Consider the following 9,807-nt stretch of genomic DNA (forward strand, 5'->3'; position numbering starts at 1 on the left):
ATGGGTAAGGCACAGGAGACCCACTCACGAATGGAGTGTGAAGAGGCAATGCACAGAGGTCAGCAGAGGTGGACGTATCCCCAGGGAACGCAGTTACCACCTCTTCTGAGAGCTAAGCCTGCTCCTATATGTGGAGAGAGCATTTGGGTTTTCCTTCCAGCAGAAAAGGCCAAACAAAGTGCAAAGAGAAGTTTCTTGCAGCAGATAAAACTTCTATGCTTCCCAGATGGAGACAGAATGAGGGACAGTGGCAGCAGGCTGACATTACTACTGCAAAAGGAGTCCAAGGGTGGCTATTTGCGAGGAGAGAAAAGAATGATAGCATGGTTTCTGGGGCTGATTTTTCTCTGGGCTGGAGCTAATACAGCAACACAAGCTAAAACCAGTGAAGGTATTTATGAGGAGGGGCTAGGGGGAGACCTGCGTTTTGGCAGAGGCACAGATGCCATTGTGCATTGTTCTGCTACTGTAGATCAGCAGAAGCCATTCACTCTTGAAAGCATCAAGGACTGTATCATGGCCAACTACACTAACTCTTCTGGACTCTTCACAAGGTCTGCAGGACTTGCCATCAGGCTCTCCAAGCATTTGCACAAATTCAGGGGTGCAGCCACAGGCTCACCAGCCAGCTCCCCCCAAGCAATGGCTTGGCTGAGAATTTAGCCCAGACTGGTGAGAGAAGACAGATCTATATCTAGGAACAGAGAAATGCAGAAGAATGTAGTACATCAGCTCAGATACTAATGAGAACATGAGCAGGCAAACAGCTTTCTTCCAAACAGGCGAGTGCCAAAACTCTCCATTCAGACACTCAGTCTGATGCCAAGAGCACATAACTCTGCCTAGTGGAGCATCTGAACGACAGCACATCTGTGTTTGCAAGCTAAAAGTCAACAGCAAAGTTAAATAATGCAAGGTGGTCACTGTTGTGTGAAGTAGAGGTTCACTCATTGGCATAAACCTCTTGCTTCCAGTAGCACAACACCTGAATGCTGACTGCACTGCAGGAATGCTGCATGGTACCTAGTACTGGGCAGAGTGTTGCTCAGAGCTTTATGTTCAGTTTCTCCCAGTCCTCTAGCAGCTTCAAGCGGATATTAATACCTCTCCTTTCTCCCAAATCACTGTAAAGTTGGGTTATTGATGCGTCCTGTGTTGTATGGGCTGTGTATTACTGAGGGGGATGCAGCTGTGATCCAGCAAGTGGGAAAGAGCCTTTGGGAGAGTGGAAGTGCAAAGATAAATCACATACACAGAATAAACAAGGGAGAACATGAAAAAAGTAGGGGATGATAGTATGTATGCAGAATTATGGCAATGACATTTGTGATTTTCTGACTAAACACATTTCTCTAACTTGGAATGAGTTAAAAGTTCATTTCAGGCACTACTAAAAATCCCTTGCTAGTTTTCATGGTTTAAGGAGTGTTTTCTTTTTTTTATCTGTTTTGTTACTATAGGAAACAGCCACTCAACCAGCAAAGAAAACTCTTCATACAGGAGGACACAAGAAAAGATTATACACAGCATGCTGTGAAATGCCTGCAAAACACACACTGGGAATATGAAAAGTTCCTCCTAATGTTTTCCAGCAACTACAGTCTTAGGGATTACTCACAATAACAGCAGCTTTAAAAAACAAAGACTAAACAAAAGCAGGAAAAAGTACATTTTAAGACAACTACCCTTTTAAGAGGAGGGAGGGGGTTGTTTTCTTTTTTCTCTTTTTTTTTTTTTAAGAGAGATTATCAGGCCTGAAGTCTGGGTTATATATCTGTTTGTTTCATGACACCTCTCTAGAGGTGGTTAATTGGGTCAAGTGTCTGTATGTGACTGCTTTGATGCATGGGGAAACAATAAGCAAGTTGGTGAAGGTGGGATATAATGATTGCAGGCACTGTAGATGTCTGTAAATATGTTAATTTTGGATTCATGAGTTGTTTTATCACTGAGGGATTCCATCAAAGGTCTTAGTAACAGCTATGTGATGTTTGTCACATGTAGCTTCTGCAGTATTTGGTAATCCTAATATCTAGTTTGACAGTGGTAGCGGTTACAATTCTCAAAGCTCTGCAGATATCAGCTCCAAGGAGACACGCGTGCATGGTACCACTGCAATCACCAAGGCATTTGGACCTGGACCACTGTAGCATCTGAACACAGATCACTTTACTCTCACTTAAATTCAGCCCCACCTAGGAAGAAGCCCTGAAGCTGCCCTAGGGTTCTCAACAGCTGTTGACATGGGAAAAATCATCAGCTGAAGTGAGGTAATGTAAAGCTGCAAAGAGGGACAGGCTGCAGGAGCTTGTGCTGGGATTTACTCAACACATTTGCCCCAAGTTTCCCTCTCTCATGAAACAGTTCATGTTTTTTCACCCAAAAGGAATGACTTCCTCTGGCAACACCTCTCTTTGTGCTGCTTTGACCCTGAACAGCCTCCACAGCCCCAAAAACGCTCTGGGTGAGGGACGTTTCAGGGCAGCTTGATGAAACATGGAGCACGGCCAAGCCCATGTACCTTGGGAATGCAGGTGGGCCTCAACGCATGGTGTTAATGGTGCAGACCCAGATCCCCGCTGTCATGGGTGACTTCATAAAGTGCTAGTTCTGCTGCTGAATTCAAAATGGCAGATCAAGACAGCAGCACCGGCTTGAGGGCTCTTCCCCTCCCTCTTCCGCTTGCCCCCTCATGCAGGCAACAGCATCTCTTGCTTCTTCCAGGTGCTTCGTAGCCCTAGTCAGTGGGGAGGGAATATAGCAAGAATGCAGTTTCATAAATTCCTTTGCATGAACAAAACAGAAGCACTTGAAGACAAGGCAGAAGGGGAAGGGGAAAAGTGCTGAATTTTCAGTAACTCAATCTGGTGCCAACCCACAAAGGAGAAAAATCCCACTGCCTCCTGGGGCATGGTGCACTGTGCTAGCAACTGTGGAGACACACTCCTGGGCTTTGCTCTCCAAGGAGCTTTGTTTGTGAACATTTAGTTGCACTTACAGGAGTGCAGGGTATTTTATATAGCAGTCTATTCCTTTTGGGCTGCAGATCCTTATTCTAAAACCAGCACTGGCAAATGATAACCAGAAAAATATCTAAACATCCTGTCTGCTGCTGGAGCTGGAGTAAGGAGCAGTTTGGATGTCCAGTAATGACTGCAAATGATAATAAATGGGTGATGATGGGGTCTGAAGCTCTTCACTCAAGCTGAAAGCCCAGCATGTTCCCTGTAACACACACCCACCTCACTCCCTAACAGAAGAGGTTCCTGAGAAAGACACATTTTTGCCACTTCTGGACACAAAGGAACAACGAAATATAAGGAGACCAGTTTTAGTACTGAGCATTTACATGTAAGCACATATCATCCAGAGACTCTTAGTACACTTGACTTGCAACGATATTGGTCAAGTTTCATTCGCATGGCAAAACTCAAAGTTGGCAAATGATATCAATGCCAAAAAAGTGGTACATTACTCCAGGCCTCATTGCCATCTCTTAGGTGTATGTATCTACCTGCTGCAATATGATGGTTAAATTGTGATAAAAACGCAACTAATTATGAAAAAGGGACATTTTGGAGGGGTGATTTTGGAATTCTCCACTGAGAAGTAATATATCTTTTTTTGAGAGAGAGAGAGAGTTTTTCTCTTGATTCTTGCAGCTTCAGGTCTTCAGAGAAAAAGATCCTTCTGAGCTGTTAGACCTACTAAATCACCAGTACAGCCAGGACTGAGAAGAATTTTCCCTGTATTACCTTATTTGACAGTCTATGTTTTGTGTTTAACATAATGTTTGTATGCTTATCAGAATGCAACATTACACTTAATGTAGCGTCTGGGCAGTAATCTTCTGTGTAATCTGGAAGGAAAACAATGCTTTAGCCCAGAGAGAAGTTTAAAAGATGGGAGGAAGCAATGAGAGATGTTTATGGCTTTTACAGCCTGTTTGGACAGCAGAACTCACAGGAGATTTTAGCAACAGATACAAAGCTTTGCACCAGGAAGGAAGAGGGAGGCGTGTTTAGCCACTTTTTGAGACTAGGATGCTATTTCCCATAAAGCAGTTTCGCATTGTGGCTGTGAGTACCAAGGTTTGTTTTGCTTTGTCTTTGGTTCGTGGGAGTAAAATGCTGGTCTCCTTGAAACATGTGGGATGTTAGTGACTAAGATAACAAAGGCAAGATTTCACCATAGACATTTTGAATCATCTCCATCCCAGCCTCTCCCAGCATGCTGGCTGGGATCCTTCCCAGCCAGTTTTGTAGCATGGCCTGATGCACCTGTCTGCTGCCTGCCTGATGAGCTCTTTATGATACACAACCTTCTCCCACTAGTTACTGTTAACTAGCATTATGTTCTCTTGGGCTATGGAAAACTGCCCGACAGCGATGGGAGAATCTCCTGGAAGATGGATCCCCAAGGGAGAGCTGCAGGGAACAACATTGCCTGCTGTGGAAAGTTTTACAATCCAGCTGCGGTTACCCACCATCCAGGAAATGAATATTTAACATCTGCTTTAGAGCAGCATCTCCAGATTGAACCATGCAATGCCCCATATCTCCCTTTCACAAAGGGCAACCAGCTAGAAAGGGAGCGCTGAGGTGTCACAGCTCCAGCTCTTCTGCACTAGTTCCCTTCTTGCCTGGCGTTGATCAGCATCCAAGATCCCAAGAGCCATGCAAAATGGGAGAGGAGGAGGAGGAAGAAGAAACTAGCTTCCTTGCAGCCAGGCAAGTTCACAAAACTGTTTGGCTTGCTGGACTGGCTACAGAGACTTCCCACACTTTTAGAGAAAAGTTTTTGCTTCTTTTCCCAATGCTGCTTTTCTTTCTGGGCCTTCCCTGGCTGAACCTTTACCAAGACTTAGGTAGCACATGGATTTTGTAGTCAGTGGGGTTATACCCCTTACCCTGTGCAGGTAGGAGAACTTGTCACCCTGCAGACACTATTATATGCCACAGCTTGTATCTCCCTTCCTCAGGAAACAGTACCTGATGGTGGAAATTTGCTCAGTTAGGAATAGTCTCCCAGGAGGGATTCGCAGCTGGCTGACGGGGGGCATTGCTAGAGGGAGGGCTGTGTCAGGGGCAGCATCCTCATCCCCAAGCTGCGTTTTCTGGAAGTATTCTGACTTCACCTTGTGCTTCTGCCACAGTCACAGCATCCAGGTCTGCAAGTTCTGCTCAGGGCCTCTCATCCCATCTCCTATTGTTTGCTGGTGGGGAACTGCTGGGAGCACTTATGTCCCCAATCTCTCTTGGAAATCCAGCAGTCTCCTTCCCATGCAGGCACCAGCTGGGAGCAATTCCCTCCTGCTCAGCTCTGCACCCAGACTGCGTGCAAACAATTTTAAACCTGGGGCGTAGACTAGTTGAATATGACTAAGAAAATGAAAGATGACTAAGAAAAACAAGTTTGTGTGCTGTGGAATATATCTCCAGCATGAAACAGCCGGAGAGCTCTGCAATTCTCCTGCAAAGCCCCGAGAGGCACACAGATCCCTTGATAACATCAAAGCACCCCAAAAGCCAGAGTCCCTGCCTCCAGCTCATCTCCCAGCAGACCTGATAGCATAGCACCCATGGTCAGAAACACCTCCTCTACCTGGTGGTCTTCCAGTAGTCTGTATCAGTGGAAAACCTTTTCTGCCCACTGCTTTTCACTCCTGTGAAGCAAGCAGCTGTGCAAAGGAGTCACCAGGGCAATCACCTCCTGCTGCAGCCCTCTGCCCTGTGTCCTGTCCATTTATGGCTCCATGTCAAAACACACCAGAGTTGCTGTGTCCGTGGAAACTGTTGGCAGGTATATGCAAATTGGTCTGGGTAAACTTCACTCCTACTACTTGACTGATTTCTAACCCACTGCAGCTACAGTTCAAATCATTCTCCAGGTTCTTCTGTCTCTTCTTTTGTGGTTTTTCTTTAATTTCCCCCTAATAATTCACGTAGTTCTGGTTGCTATGCAGTGTTTCCAGGCTCAGCCATCTGTAACAGTCCCCCACCACGGGCGTGTGCAGCTTGGCTGCAGCACGGATGCTTTGCTGATTAATTTGCCTTTTTTCATAGCTATTTTGGATGCTTGGAAATAAACTGAAAATAAAACTGTTACTAATACCTTCCTCTTCCCAGTGCCAATTAACTTCAGCAAATTAATCTTTTTCAACATCATCCTTTGTGTGGTCTAGACGAGAGAGCAGACAGTAATGTAAACTGTATGGCTCCATCTGCTTTCCTCTTTTGTTCTCACCAGTGCCACGCAGGTGAGGAAGGTGGGTGGAGGGGAGCAAGGAAATGGCACAGTACAGCTGCAAGCCAGAAAGGGTACATTTGGACATCTATGCGAGTCCTGTTCTGGGTCATCACATAGGGTGATGATGGGAATCCCAGAGGCTGCTTCCTCTGCCAGAATCTGGAGAAAGGGTGAGATCCGAGTCCTGTTCCCCCACATGCTGAACACGTGCCACTCTTCTACTATTAAAAGGCAACCATTTGCTGCTTCATAACCCTTTGGTAGTGCCTGAAAGTGAGTGTGGTTGGAAGAGCTTTGGGAACTGTACAGGTATGTTGTCACCTTAACTGCTCTTCTGATCTGTAAACAGTGAGTTTCCAAAAATAATTGTCCAACCTCTTGCTTGCATTGTCCTCCCCTCCTTCCTGCCAATGGCCTGGCTGGGGAGGTCATGCTGCATTTAAGCAGCAGAGGTCATTCACCTGCCCCAGCTCCAGCCATACAGGGCAAGGAATAACACATTCATGTTGCTTCCCATTTTATGCATACAAGCAGCCCCAAGATTACTTCCTTCCTACACATAACACCACCTTAATTTCCCTACTTAAATACATCTACCATCAAAACTATTTTGTTAAGTCATGCCCCAGAGACTGAGAGCCTTGCAGGAATGAAAATGCACTCTGGAAAAAGAGATGTTTCCTCAAGCTTCTGAACCTCAGAAACAACTGTAAATTCAGAGGAGTCAATGAAAGGGACAACTGTTGATAATGTAGTTTAAATTATTGTTGTTTAGGGGTTGATTTTCAAACGAGTGAAACCACCTATTGGGGGAGGGGGAAAGCAGACTACAATGACATTAAAAATTCAGATACCACCCACTGCGGGAGGACAGAGACTGCAAAGAGCACTGAATTACACCAGTCTATTCCCACTGAATGAAGAAGCAAGAATAACTGCTGTGAAGATTCCTTCCCAAAGACAGGGCATGCTGGGATGGTAGAGCATAAAGACTTGTGGATTTTAAGCACATCAATTTCTGCCATTAAAATTATTATGTTCATCTTCAGCTCCACAAATATTTCAGAACAATGTTTTGGCATCACAAGAAATGTGACATATCTACTGGTAGTACAACAGGGGAGGACAGAGTAGCAACAAAGAAAATGTAGGTACAAATCAGGAGATGCTATGGCTTGCATTTTGGTGTCTGGCACTTTAAATATTAAAGTGCTAACTGCAGTGCACAGGGTGTTGGGGAAACCCCTCCAGTACAACAGGTTGTACATGGTGAATGCAACTATGGATACCAGTGGAGTGTCAGAAAAGGAGCAGGTCCTGGTGACTCTAACAGTTCATTGCCTGAACAAGCAGTGACCTGTACAACCAGGGAGTGTCACATGGTGCATTGCCTCAGGATTACAATACTAGAAGGAAGAACTACTCCTAATAAAGCAGAAGTGAAATCAACACTAATCCCCACATATGGGCTGCTTAAATCAAAGAACTCGCAGTGATTACAGGTGTTCTAAAGAACAAAAGATTAGTTCCCGTATGAAGAACGAAGAGAGCAAAAGCATACTGAAAAGCAAAGAGAAAAAGCTAGCGATCTTGTTTTGTGGCTCCAGATTAATAGTAAACCCTGGATCAGACTATGGGATGAAGAAGCAAATGTAGGTCTTATCAGCATTAGTATGAAAAAATGCACTAAAGTCTCTTCCCAAACGTTGACAATCCACCCATAGTCTTTCTGCCCTTTGTATATCTGCTCAAAACCAAAAAGTATTTTATTATTAGTCACTTAATGGCACATATCCTTCCCCCTCCCAAAACAAACTCCTTTCTTTGCCATCCTCATCTGTGATGATAACTTTCAGGATAAACAATTAAAAGCACAGTTGTGAACTAAACAAAACTGAAAAACCTTATTTCTAGCTGCTCTATAGCCGTCCTACCTATCAGCATCATTCATACACTGTCCATAGTCACAGTAAAGCCCCAGAGTCTTCATCAACAGACAATCTGAGGGTAAAGGCCAACAGCTTCAACCACAGGGAGAAGAGCAGGGACTGAGAAGTAGTCCCTCACTTCTTTATCAATAGCAAATATCTGCTGCTTTAAGGGCACAAGAAACTAGAAGCCAATGGGATTCCAGGACCAGCAGGGCAGGGGTCTCACCAGTCAGAGCTCATACTGTAACATCCAAGTCAGGCAGGCTGAGGGAGAGCCGTCAGCATCAACCAAGAACCCAAATCGAGGCAGAGGCAGAGGCAGAGGCAGAGGCAGAGGCAGAGGCAGAGGCAGAGGCAGAGGCAGAGGCAGAGGCAGAGGCAGAGGCAGAGGCAGAGGCAGAGGCAGAGGCAGAGGCAGAGGCAGAGGCAGAGGCAGAGGCAGAGGCAGAGGCAGAGGCAGAGGCAGAGGCAGAGGCAGAGGCAGAGGCAGAGGCAGAGGCAGAGGCAGAGGCAGAGGCAGAGGCAGAGGCAGGCTAAGAAACAAATCTACAGACCGTATTCAGTATCACCAACCCAAACCTAGCCCAAGACTAAGCACCCAGGGCTGAGTTTAAATAGAGCCCCTGTGCCCATGGGCATGGGGGTGTGAGTGGAAGCCCCAGGTGAGGCTGGTCAGGGCCATTAAGGCCCATTAGGGTCCTGACATCTGCAGCCCAACACAGGGACAGTGCTATCACACAGGGGAAAAAACCCTTGTATGGAGTGTTACCAAAGCTAATTCCCCAGGAGAAAGCTTACCGTAGCATTGGAAAGGAGGTCTTGGCAGAGGAGCAGCAGTGAAAACCTCTTCACTTTGGTCACGGGTCACATCATCATTAGCCCCACAGCTAATGACAGAAAGGTAGAGCTGGCTATGGGCAAACCCAAAGTGAACATCAGCCTCTCCCAGTTCAGTGACCTAGCTGCTCTCTTGGGAGAAGGAGGTTGTCTTGTCTCTTTGGAGTGGCATAAAAGTTGGTTGTGCCTCCAATAAGGACAAGCCAAGAGCTGTCTGCTGGAAAGACATAACCCCTTGGTGCCTTCTCCTTGTAGCTTCCAAAGCACAGCTGGGAGCAGCACAGTCCTGACTAACCACTGGGTTTATTTTCCACTAAGGAAGGTGAGGAGGTGATTTTTCACCCTGTGACCTCCTCTTGTCCTAGGTGAGTGAAAAGTCCTGGGATGCAGAAAGCCCAGGCTGGCCAGGAAAGTGTCAGTGCATTTTGGGGATGAATATCATTGTGCTCACCTTGCTGCAATCAACTGGCTTGGAAGGTGGGCTTAAAAGGAGTGACCTGAACATAGGAGGGAGCAGGAAGGTGTTTGGTTCCTTGGGGTGGGCTTAGAAGGAAATAGGAATCAGGTAAAATCTTATTGTAAGTTTGTATTTTGCTTGCTTGCTTGCTTACTTCTCAGTTCCATCACAGTATGTGGTTCTGACTAAGCATAGCAAGAAGGAAAAATCCAACAAACTACACAACTTTAAAATGGTTTTGATCTTGCTGTAAATTTGCTAACAGGCCCTCACGTGTAATTCAATGATACACTTACATGTGCTGGAGCTGTAGGTTTAACTTTGTCCCCCTCC

Source organism: Vanellus vanellus (genome assembly GCF_965231255.1).
Source record: "Vanellus vanellus genome assembly, chromosome: 9".
Classification (NCBI taxonomy): Eukaryota; Metazoa; Chordata; class Aves; order Charadriiformes; family Charadriidae; genus Vanellus; species Vanellus vanellus.